Source organism: Bubalus kerabau, chromosome 4 (assembly GCF_029407905.1).
Source record: "Bubalus kerabau isolate K-KA32 ecotype Philippines breed swamp buffalo chromosome 4, PCC_UOA_SB_1v2, whole genome shotgun sequence".
Classification (NCBI taxonomy): domain Eukaryota; kingdom Metazoa; phylum Chordata; class Mammalia; order Artiodactyla; family Bovidae; genus Bubalus; species Bubalus kerabau.
The window spans coordinates 34,873,421-34,886,616 of NC_073627.1; positions in this window are offsets into that span (position 1 = coordinate 34,873,421).

The window sequence follows — 13,196 nt, forward strand, 5'->3', positions numbered from 1 at the left end:
GCACAAGATGGAATCAAGATTGTTAGGAGAAACATCAATAACCTCAGATGTGCAGATAACAGCACCCTTATGGCAGAAAGCAAAGAAGAACTAAACAGCCTCTTGATGAAAGTGAAAGAGGAGAGTGAAAAAGTTGGCTTAAAACTCAACATTCAGAAAACTAAGATCATGGCATCTGGTTCCATCACTTCATGGAAAATAGACACAGCAACCCTGACAGACTATTTTTGGGGGCTCCAAAATCACTGCAGATGGTGATTGCAGCCATGAAATTAAAAGACGCTTGCTTCTTGGAAGAAAAGATATGACCAACCTAGACAGCTTATTAAAAAGCAGAGACATTACTTTGCCAACAAAGATCCATCTAGTCAAAGCTCTGATTTTTCCAGTAGTCATGTGTGGATGTGAGTTGGACTACAAAGAAAGTTGAGTGCCGAAGAATTGATGCTTTTGAACTGTGGTGTTGGAGAAGACTCTTGAGAGTCCCTTGGACTGCAAGGAGATCCAACCAGTCCATCCTAAAGGAAATCAGTCCTGAATGTTCACTGGAAGGACTGGTGCTGAAGCTGAAACTCCAATCCTTTGGCCACCTAATGCAAAGAACTGATTCATTCGAAAAGACCTTGATGCTGGGAAAGATTGAGGGGAGGAGGGGAAGGGGACGACAGAGGATGAGATGGTTGGATGGCATCACCGACTCAATGGGCATGGGTTTGGGTGGACTCTGGGAGTTGGTTATGGACAGGGAGGCCTGGCGTGCTGCAGTCCATGGGGTCGCAAAGAGTCAGACACAAATGAGCAACTGAACTGAACTGAACTGGGAGGGCCAGCCCTTAACAGAGAATAAGGAAGAACGCATGGGTGCATGCTTAATCACTCAGTTGTGTGCCATTCTTTATCACTGCATGGACTGTAGCCCTCCATGCTCGCTATCCATGGGATCTTCCAGGCAAGATACCTGAGTGGGTTGCCATTTCCTTCTTCAGGAGATCTTCCTGACCCAGGGATTGAACCTACATCTCCTGCATTGGCAGGTGGATTCTTTACCACTAAGGCACTTAGGAAGCCCTATAGGAAGAATAAAGCTAGCTTTATAATAACAGCTGGCATGTAAAACCCTATATCCTTAGCTGCATTTACAAGACTTTAACTATCTGGCCCGTGGCCACTTCTGCCACTTCATTCCTTACTGCAGTATTCCTGGCTCCTTTCATTCCTTCCCCACTGGCCTTTACTCTGTTCCTGTGCAGCCAAGCTCTCCTTCCAAAGAGCTTGCGTTTGTTTCCTCTGCCTGAAATACTGTGCCTGGTTGATAGTCTCCTGGCTTGCTCCTTCAATAAGTGTCTGCTGAAATATCACATCTTCAGAGAAACCCTCCCTGATTGATCTATTTAGACACCACACAGCCACTGTTTCCTTATCCTAATTTTTCTTTCCCTCAGAGAATTTATCACTAATTGACACTTGATATCTGTTGTCCCCACATACACACACTCGAATAGAATTTCCAGGAGGGCAAATTTTGCCTGTTCTGTCCTCTAGCACTTAAAATCTTCTCAGCGTGTGGTAAGTCCTCAGTGGTTGTTTGATGAATAAACAATTGAATGAGTGTGTTATACTTTTAAAATTATCAGTTCCACATGTGATTTTTATCACTATCCTGGCTTGGTGAGAGATCTCAGCTGGTTCCACTCAACCTCATCTTTACTATCATACCTTCAACAACCTTTTGGGTAGGGTGATAAATTTATCTGAGTTTGCCAAGGACTGTCCTGATTTTAAAACTGAAAGTCTCAGGAATCTCTTCAAATCCAAGCAAATTAGGGAAAAGGGTCACCCTGTTTGGAGGTATCCAGGCTTCATCTTCCTTCTTTTGATTTATTGTTGTTTGTGGTGTTGAGAGGCAAGGGGTAACTTAAGAATGTTCTGAGGGGATTCCTTGGTGGTCCAGTGGCTGGGATTCTGCACTTCCACTGAAGGGGATGTGGGTTTGCTCCTTGGTCAGGTAACTAAGATCCTGCATGCTGCACAGAAGAGCAAAAAAAAAAAAAAAAAGATGTTTTGTGCCATATGAACAAGAAATTGGGTGAGATGGGAAGACTGGATGAATAATAGTCCAGCTGTGGTCAGCTGGTGAGCCTCACCAAACAACAACAAAAAAGACATGAGAGAACAACATAGAAGACATGGTCCTGACTTCCAGAGCTGACTGGCACTGCCAGTGGTTGGTACATTCTCTAGAGAAAGCTCCTGGCTTCTGAGTCTCAGGCTTGCCTGTTGACATGGTCTCACCCACTCTGTGTCACTTTCAAAAAGGAGTCTATGATGCATTCATTAACTCAGTTGTCACAAGAAGCCCATGAGTTAGGTATTATTATTAGCCCCATTTTACAGATAAAGAAACTGAGGCCCAGAAAAGCAGAATAAGTTTTGCCTTATTGCCCAAATTCACACAGTTTAAAACGTGAAGTATAGATGTGAACCCCAGGATTCTGACTCTCAAAGTCCACTCTAAGTGACTAAATTATCATGGAGATTTTAACCATGTAAATATACATTTGGGCTGTGCCCAGCAAAGTTTTTGATCATGGTTTAGAAAAATGTTTTTATTATAGAATAAAACGGTATGAATTTTTAAGAAAAAAGGTATTAATCATGAACAACAAGGTTCTACTGTATAGCACAGGGAACTATATTCAATCCTGTGACAAATAATAACAGAAAAGAACATGAAAAAGAATGTATGTATAACTGAATTGTGTTGCTGTACAGCAGAAATTAACACACTGTAAATCAAGCATAATTTCGATCAAATAAAAATTTTAAAAAGTAATCAATCATGCTTTCCTTTGTTCTAATGAGGCTTTAAGCAATGGAAGTAATCAAAGCACAACATAAAAGGTGAAATGATGGAGACCTTAACTCTCACAGCCATCAGTCAAAGTTACAAGGCCAGATTGAGGGAGGTCTTCAGTTTACTGAGCAGACTGGTAGAATTGGTAGAATTTCTTCTCTGGACACAATGTTCCCAGGTCATGAACACATGCTCTCCAGGATGTTTTCGGAGAAGGATGCCTGGTTTGTGTGTAATTCTGAGAAGCGTGTATAATTCTGAGAACGTTAGTGTCTTACAGGATCTTGCAAAGCCAGAAGCGGCTGTCTTGTAGTGAAAACACAAACTGGACTTGTTCTAGTTCCCACTCTGCCACTTACTAGCTGTATGACTAGTCACTTAATCTCGCCAAGCCTCGGTTTTCCCACCTGTAGAACTGAAAAATCTATGTCGTCATTGAGTAAAGGAAAATCAATTTAAGCAATTCTCTGGATAATCTCCTATCAACTTTTTGTGTTGCAAAATTGAAGTGCATAAATGCTAGCAGGGCAGAAGGTTATGTATTGCGCTGGGCTTCCCAGGTGGCACTAGTGGTAAAGAACCCACGTCAGCAGATTCGAGAGATGTGGGTTTGATCCCTGGGTCAGGAAGATCCCCTGGAGAAGGAAATGGGAACCTGCTATAGTATAATTGCCTGGAAAATTCCATGGACAGAGGAGCCTGGTGGGCTATAGTCCTTGGGGTCGCAAAGAGTTGGGCACGACTGAGCACACACACACACACACACACTGGATAATCTCCTATCAGCTTTTTTCTTTGCAAAATTGAAGTGCATAAATGCTAGCTGTGCAGAAGATTATGTGTTGTACTTGAAAGTGTTCTGAACTAGCACTCTTGGATCTGAGAGTTAAATGGGAAAAGTTCTGTTTAATTAATTAAGATTAATTAGGTAACCTGTCCGGAACCTCAATTTCTGATTCTGTAATGTCAGAGTTCGATTAGGTAATAATATTCAAGGCAATATTCTAGTTCTGCAAGCTAATATTCTCACTCGGTGTTTTTAATTAGGTGATTAAATATAAATTTGTATCCTTCACAAATGTACCTGTCCTGTGACTTTTGCCCAGAAATTTCTGTTTCTGGCGGCGGGAGACCTTCTCGCTGCTTTGTGAAATTTCATCTGTTACATAAGCTTTTAGATGGTTGTCAGGGGTGAGGGTGATCCTCCAATTAGGACAATTAATTGCCCTTTCTTCTCAAGTAGCCCTCCAAGCCACGACCTTGATTACACTTGCTTTCTGGGCCTCTCTAGTTGGCCCTGCTACCGCTTTCTCCATCCAAATCATGTCCTCTGAATGCACTTCCTATAGTGATTGGTGGAGAGATTTGCTCCCAGGGAAATCAGGAAAACTTTTTCCTCCTCCTTGACACCTGTCACTCCTTAATCCTCACCTTCAGGGCTTCCACCCCCACCATCCTGCTGACATTCATGTCAGGATCACCTCTGTGACTGACCCAATGCCCTTTTCATGGTCCTCCTTTTCTCCATTTTGCCTGTAGAGCTTTTTATTATATCCTCTCTCTTGAAAACACCACTTCCCTTGAGTTATTTTGACACAAATAAAGTCCCTGTCACTTTAGAGTTGACAAAATGATTTTGTAACGATACTGGAGAAAGCCCTTATGGACAAAAGAGTCTTGAAGTTGGGAGAGATGGAACGATGCCGTGGGTATGAGCTACGGACTACTACTCCAATTTAAAAAATAAATTCATATTCCCCTCTTCAGTATTGCTCCTGGGCTGGTGTCATGCCCCTAGATTTCTAGGCTGCTGTGAGGGCTGGATGAAAGGCAAGATTCTCTGATTTCATTTCCCTCCTCAAACCCAGCGGCATCAAAGTCCTGTTGGTCCTGCCTTCAGGGTATCCCTTGGGTTTTCTCTTTCCTTTTACATCTCATTTCTGTCCTGCTGAATCAAGGCCCTCTTTGTTTTCCACTATGATTATTTTTTTATATTCAATGGAAATAGATATTGTTTGCTTGCTAAGCCATTTCAGTTGTGTTCGACTCTTTGCAACCCTATAGAATGTAGCCCCGCAGGCTCCTGTATCCATGAGATTCTCCAGGCGAGAATACTGGAGTGGTTTGCCATTTCCTTCTCAAGGCAAATAGATATTACTTGTATGTTTAATATGGCACTAGTGATAAAGAACCCACCTGCCAATGCAGGAGACATAAGGGACGTGGGTTCAATTCCTGGGTCAGGAAGATCTGCTAAAGAAGGAAAGGGCAATCCACTCCAGTATTCTTGCCTGGAGAATCCCATGGACAGAGGAACCTGGCAGGCTACAGTCCATAGGATCACAAAGAGTCAGACACAACTGAAATGACTTAACACACATGTATGTTTAGTAAATATATTGAGTGGATTTTAAGATATTAATATAATGTGGGGTAGGGCCTCAAAAAATAAGTCTTGAGCTCAGAGAGATCTTATATTGGCAAACATATTCCTTTCACCTCCTAGGGTTCTCTCTCTATTTTTTTGCCAGGCCTAAGTGTGTGTATATACGTGTGTGTGTATGTATTTACTTTTCTGCTTAAAAACCTTGAAACATTCTCCAATCATCTCAGAATAATGTCCTGATTCCTTCCAGGGGCATCAGGAGCCCATCGGAGACAAGCCCAGCCCACTTCTCCAGCCTCACCTCCGTGTGACCCCCAACCCTTCCCTCTAGGCTTGCCCAGTCCACCTTCCTGAAACACCTTCCTGAAACCTTGTTTCTAACCACAGTCCCTGCAAGCCCCCACGATCCCTAAGCCTGAAACCTCCTCCCTGTGCTCTCAAAATCTCCCTCCTCTAAGAGAGAGTAGAGGATAGCAAAAAAAGTCAGGCTTTGGAACCAGACACCAGGGATGCCACTTCTGGCTCCATTGTGTTCAGCTGTGGGGCCTTTTGGTCAATCACTTAACCCCCTAGGCCTCAGTTTTCCGTGTGGACAATGGAAATAATAATGATTATTATTAGTACTTAATAATATAAGTAATATAACCCCCTAAGTCTTGCAGAGAAAAATAAACATAATAAAACACACAAAATTTGTGACCCTATGGACTGTAGCCCACCAAGCTCCTCTGTCCATGGGATTCTCCAGGCAAGAATACTGGAGTGGGTAGCCATTCCCTTCTCCAGGAGATCTTCCTGACCCAAGGATTGAACCTGGGTCTCCAGCATTACAGGCAGATTCTTTACCATCTGAGTTACCAGGGAAGCCCCTGTAAATTGGAAAGAATTATAAAAAGCATTATTATCATCATCTCCACAGTCACCAGCCCTTTCAGAGCTCTCCTCTCTTCCAAAGTGGTACCATATCATTAGTAAGAACTCTGATAATATTTTACATACACAACATACCTTATGGGTTTCAAACACCTTGTCCATACATCTAATCCACTGGGCATTCCACTCATCTTGGCACTAAAGTTTACCTTGGAAAAATACATTGTACTTTTTGTGTCTCTGTACTCTCTTCCCATGTCCATTACCAACCACCTCCTTTGGGCAGAGTCCTTATTTCATGTCTCCATTTCTCAGTATGCCAGCACTCAAAAGTGCTGGGCTTGTGAAAGTGAAAGGTTATAGGCATTGGCTCTAAAGCCAGAGAGGATTTGAATCCCATTTCTGCCACTTGCTGGTTGCATGGCCTCAGGCAGGTTACTGAAACTCTCAATGGCCCAATTTCTTCAGCCATAAAATGGGGATGATGTTAGCACCTACCTCCCAAAACTATTACAAAGCATAAGTGAGCCAATGTGGATAAAGCCTGGGTGCGTGGTGAGTTCTTAATAAAAATAAACTCTCACACCCATGGCGGATTCATGTTGATGTATGGCAAAACCAATACAATATTGTAAAGTAATTAGCCTCCAATTAAAATAAATAAATTTAAATTTTAAAAATAAATAAATAAATGAAAATAAATATAAACTCTTACTCTTAAGTGAGACTCAGTCTGATTCCATTCTTTTCCACTTTATCACTCCGACCCACTTTCAACACAGATTCCCCATGAATTGTCTTGACTGGTTTATTCACAGGAACAACATTTACTGAGCATCTGCTACATACAAAAGAGGCTGTCCCTTGAATAAAAGCAGCTGTGTGTTTGCCTGATTGCTCTCTGTTGCTTTGTTCTAGGCCAAATGTTGCTAAGAAACAGAGACAACTCCATGGACTGCAGTCTTCAGCCTTCTGTTCTCGTTTTCTTGAGCAGGGAGTAAGATGGTGTTCCAACAGCACATCACTAGTTACAAGAAAGTTCTTCATGGTTCTTTACTGGTAGGCTTCTCAGATTCCTTACCATGCTAATATTTATGGTGAATTTCCAATAGCAGGGAATAGAGTTGGCCACATTTCCCAAACTCATTTAACCACAGAACCTTTTATTTCACAGTTTCTCTCAGAATCAGCATTCTGTCAAATCTGCTTTAGAAAATGCTATTGTGGAAGTTTTATTCCTATCTGCTTCTTCCTCTGCCTACAGTTTCATTTTCACTAATGCACGCTGTCATTTGGAAATGCCTTACTTACATGAGACTGCCCACTGGAAAACTAGAGAATCTTTTTTTTTTTTTTTTTTTAAATTTAAGGATAGTTGATTTGGGCTTCCCCAGTGGCTCAGGGGTAAAGAATCCACCTGCAATGCAGGAGTCGCAGGAGATGCAGGTTCAATCCCTGGGTTAGAGGAGGGCATGGCAACTCACTCCAATATTCTTGCCTGGAGAATCCCATGGACAGAGGAGACTGGCCGGCTACAGTTCACAGGGTTGCAAAGAGTCAGACACAACTGAAGCAACTTAGGACACAGGCACGCATAGTTGATTTACAATATTGTTAGTTTGGGCTATATGGCAAAGTGATTCAGTTATTTTTTTTCAGATTACATTCCATTATAGGTTATTAAAAAATATTGAATGTAATTCAGTACACATTGATCATATACAACATAAACAAGTCAGACTGTATTACTGTAAATGGCTCTAACTTCTAATATGTATGGTTATTCCTACATATTCAAGCATCACTTCCGTCTCAGCCAAAAAAACCTATGCAAACATAAGAGTTGTCACACAGACTACGTATTTTCATTAGAACTTCTAGAACTTTACAACTTTTTTTTTTTAATTTAAGCCTGCTCTTAATTTTATAATGGGGCTTCCCAGATGGCTCAGTGGTAAAGAATCTGCCTGCCAATGCAGGAGACACAGGAGATGCAGGTTCAATTCCTAGGTCGGGAAGATCCCCTTAAGAAGGAAATGGCAACTCACTCCAGAATGCTTGCCTGGGAAATCCTATGGACAGAGGAGTCTGATGGGCTATAGTCCATGGGGTCACAAAGAGTTGGATGTGACTGAGAGACTAAGCACAACACAGCAGAAATCATCAAATTAAGTCGAAGTAAGCCAGACAAATATCATGTGATATGGCATATATGTGAAATCTAAAAAAAAAAAAAAAAAAACTGATACATACGAACTTATATACAAAACAGAAATAGACCCACAGACATAGGAAACAAATTTATGGTTACCAAAGGGGGAAATGGAGGGAGAAAAGAATAAATTAGGAATTTGGGATTAACAGATACACACTACTATATAGGAAATAGATAAACATCAAGGACCTACTACATAGCACAAGGAACTATACTCAATATTTTGTAATATAAGGAAAACAAATCTGAAATATAAATACACACACATATATATAACTGAAACACTTTGCTATATCCCTGAAATTAACACAATATTGTAAATCAACTATACCTCAATTTTTTCAATGTTAAAAAAAAGAATGGATATGTTAAATGGCCAATATTATGTTTTCCGGAAATTTCTGAGAAGAGGCACACACTATCTCATGTTTACAGTCCTTGGTAAAGGAGACGTAATTAGTATCCATGCTATTGATCACCCATTGCTTGACAATTCATCCTGTGTCTCTGCCCTTCACTGACCTTCTCAACACACTCTGCCCCAGTTCCACTCAGTCCCTAGTACTCTCTAAGTCTCAAAGATCTGTGTCCAACGTCAAAATCCCTACGCAGCTGACTTGGCATTACACAGCCTCCGCTGGTCATTTATCCAAGTAACTTAACAAGAGTGAGAGATCAGTGCTACGACGCATTTACATCTAACAAGTAAATGGTGATCCCCAAATATAGCCAAGCTAGAGCGCTGGGCTTGCAGATTTGGGGGTATAAAGGGAGCCCGGCGGGTCACGCTTCTGAAACCGCTTTGACCGCAGCATCGTGAGGTAAGTGCTCACCAGTGCCCACTTTTCTGCTCCATGTCACTCTGATTATACCTGATTAGGTTATGTGGAAAGAAGAAGAGAAAGCAATACAGTAGTCTTTGCTGAGGACCTAGTAAGTGCAAGGAACTGTGTTAAGCGCAGTATGGAAGACAAGATGACAAAGCCTTTCAAGAAGCTTCTACAAGAGTAAAAAGACAAGAATATAAGCAATTATGAGACCAAAAAAATTACCTTGCAGGATATGAAGCTGAATACAATGCATACTTACCCCTCTAATTGTTTAGTTCAATATTATAACATGCAGTCAGCAAATAAACCTGCTAATCTGTGATGTCTCTTCTGCAATTGCCTTGAACTATTATTTGAAATTTTTGTGGTCATTTAAATGTTTTTCTTATGTCAGGATATCTGGAAGATAATTGTGGGAAGAAATCCTCTCATGCATTTTATCCATCTCAGAATGCATCCTTAGTCTGCTTAGGAACGACTGGTTTCCAGATTGCTCTTGCACGGGGTGCCCGGTGGACTTTGGGCTGGGTCATGTCTGACCCTGCAGGAGCATCTCTCAGAAGAGACTTGTGAGGCTTTGATTTCTGGCCACCATCTTCACCAGAAAGCCTCCTGTCATACATTCACAGAGCTAAGAGGAATCTTGAGATTTTCTGGTCTGTCTCATTTGACAGAAGGAAATCAAAGCCCAAAGAAATTACAACAGCTACTTTACACAACTGGCATTAGAAACCTAAGGTTCTGCCTCCAAGTCTGGTTTCTTTTGAACTGAGGATTCAAAATAAAATACTTAATCATTTAATTGTTTCTGGAAAACTGTGGGAGAATTTTAGGATATACCTAGAAATCTTTTAAAGACTCATAAAAGAAAAAGATAAAAGGAGGCAACCAAAGTAGTAAAGTAAGTGTTGAAATGTCTGTTTCTACCTAAATGGTATTTCATGACATGATTCCCTGATTCTATAGAAGTACTCTATGGTAAATGGGAAGTTGAAGGCAGATTTTATATGGAAAATTATTCAGACTCATGATACCTTGAGATCTTCATGCAGGTTATTAACTTGTGGACTGAGGTTAGTCCCAAATAAGTTATCAGCTGACACACCTTCATCTTCTCCAACAGAATATAGTATATTTAAGAGAGTGCCCTTCCTAGACCTCTTAAAGAAGTCTTGCCTATAATTCACAACTTTTCTCCCATTGCCAAAGAACTCAACTAACTGATCTAAAGATTTAGGTAACAATCTGGATGATTCTTCCTCTTCCTTTCTTCCCTGACCCCTCACAGCCCCCTACACTCAGCCAGAAGCATCATCTCTGTAAGTCCCCTAACATTTCATTTAGACTCTTACAGAATTTGCATTATTCTTCCTTGTTTAAGGATTTATTTGACCACTTCTCTTACCCCTTACTATATTTTGCATTCTTTTAGAGTAGAGATTGTCTTTATCCTTTTTTATACCTGCTTAAGGCGCTAACTCCTGGAGAAGGAAAAGGCAACCTACTCCAGTATTCTTGCCTAGGAAATTCCATGGACAGAGGAGCCTGGGTGGGCTATAGTCCATGGACTTGCAAGAGTCAGACATGACTTAGCGACTAAACCACCAAGGAGCTAACATGGTACTTGGCACACACAGAAGATATTCAAAGAAATTATTAATCAATATTGTATTTAACTAATTATTTAAAGAATAAAGAACTTAACCAAAAGGAAAATGGAAAATTTATTTCCATCCCACACCATCTACTGTGTACCCATTTAAAAGTAGCTAAACTTAGAACAACCACAGTTTCTAGATTTATTTAAACTCTTTGTAGTTCATTTTTCTTTGTTTTTGTTTGGTTTTGATTTCTGGAACCACCGCCCAAGAAGATACTTCATTTCTGAAGGACACTGACCGTTGCTTTGGGAACCAAGAAGGTAAGAGTTACTATTTCGATTGGGAATACAGTAATTGACTGAAATTAGCAAACATTTTATACATTGTCATCCTTGTCACACTCATAAGAAGCTAAAAATGGTGAAATTAAAATCAGTTGCTTAAGTATTTCTAAAGGCAGAGTACAAATGTGCAAATTGTATCTAAGGACGAATGGCTTCCCAAATTTGCCCATCACACTGAGAATAATAAAATACATTGCAGAACTCTGACATGTAAGCTCCAAGCCAATATACTTAGTTGGCAATGAGCATGATGTTCATAGGCTCAAGATTCAGTCTTCACACAAGTCTAACTTTGAGGTTTTTTTGAGCAGGGTCCACACCCCTGAGTCCACTCAGCTATGTCTTTACTCACAAATAATGCTGAGAGAATAAGGAGAAATGGATTCAACCTTATGTCCACTATAGTAATAAAAACACTTCCCCCTTCAAAATCTGCATTTTTGGAGGTAACTCTAGATGAATCAGGACCAAGGAAAGCAAAGTATAATTAAGTCATGACCATACCGCTGTTGACAAGATACAGTAGCTGAGAAATCCCCAGGAGAAGGATGTAAGTTGAGATCAGTGTCATGTATACTGACAGCAGAAATAGGGGGTGGGGAGCAGTAAAAAGGTGGTGATAGAGGTTAGGTAGACCGGAATGACTATCTCCATTGGAAGACCCTGAAGGCTGGAACAGAGTGGATGGTTGAAGGGACACAGCTGTGTAGGCTTGGAAGTAGGTTAAGCTCTCAAAACCAAGGCGAAGCTAATTAGGGGACTTTCTGGGGGTAGAGCCTCCAGGGACACCACAAGTCATGCCAAGGGAGTCGGATCAGACCTAACAAGACTAAGTTTATCAGCCAAGCATAAATGGTTTTAGCCTGGGCCCCAGAGTACAGTTGTATAAATATGGGGACAAGATCTGACTTAGCAACCACACGTAGGCAGCGGATTGAGGGGCTTTGCTGGACAGTGAATAGCGGTCAGCAGTGTGACGAGACTGCCAGAAGGCAGTCACCACCCCAGGCGTAACACCTAGGTCAGGAGAGGTGAGTGCAATGCTGACGGAGAATGACATGTGGTCTGGGTGCCACACCTCGAGAGATTAACAGGAGTGAGCTCACCATGACTGTAAAGGAGGTGCCAAAGCAGCAGAAGAAGATGCAGATGGTCCTGGGCTTATTCAGCCTGGAAAAGAAAAAGCTAAGGGGAACCCAGAGCAGCCATCAGATTGGTGCAGAGTTGCCTTCTAGGAAGAAGATTTGAATTCTTTTTGTTGTTACCAAGAACCAGAACGAGGATGGAACATCCTGAAGTCACAAAAACCCAGATTTCAGTTTAAAGCAAGACGAATCCTTGGCCTGAGAAACCTTTCCCAAGTGATTTTCAAAAACTTCCAAAATTTTTCCAAAATGGAAAATAGTCATCCTGGAAGGTGTTCAAGTAGCCTGGACAACACATTTGCCAGAATATCACGGAGACAACTCATGCGTCATCTACGCAGGGTAATAGAGGAAATGAAAAGATACTGGATTTTCAGTCACAGTTGGAGTTGTGGGTGGAAAAAGAGAAATCTCCACCTCAACACTGGTCGTGACCTGAATCCCAGATGGAAGGTCCTGTTTTTCTAGGAGGCCTAAAGACATAGCTTGACCACAAGCTAAGCTTGACCACCCACCTTCAGACTTCATTCTCATACAATCATCACAAAGTTTTCAATATTCACGTAATACCAGTACTATCAATTCATTTAGTATTTTGACTTGTTTCCTTTTTTTTTCTTAGATGTGTTTTTCAAAGCTACCTTATATGCTTGCTATGAAAGTGTGAACCATCTATATGAGTGTCAGATGAGATATTTAGATATTCACAGTCTCAAACTGTACTCCATACCTGCTGAATCACAATATCCATTTCAACAAGACTCCCAGTTGGATTCCTACACACCAAAGAAGAGAAACGCTGCTTTCTATCACCATATAAACAGATACTTCACAGTCATATTACCCTATGTTTTTTCTTCAGTGTCGTATCTTTTTGCCTTTTCATACTGTTCATGGGGTTCTCAAGGCAAGAATACTGAAGTGGTTTGCCATTCCCTTCTCCAGTGG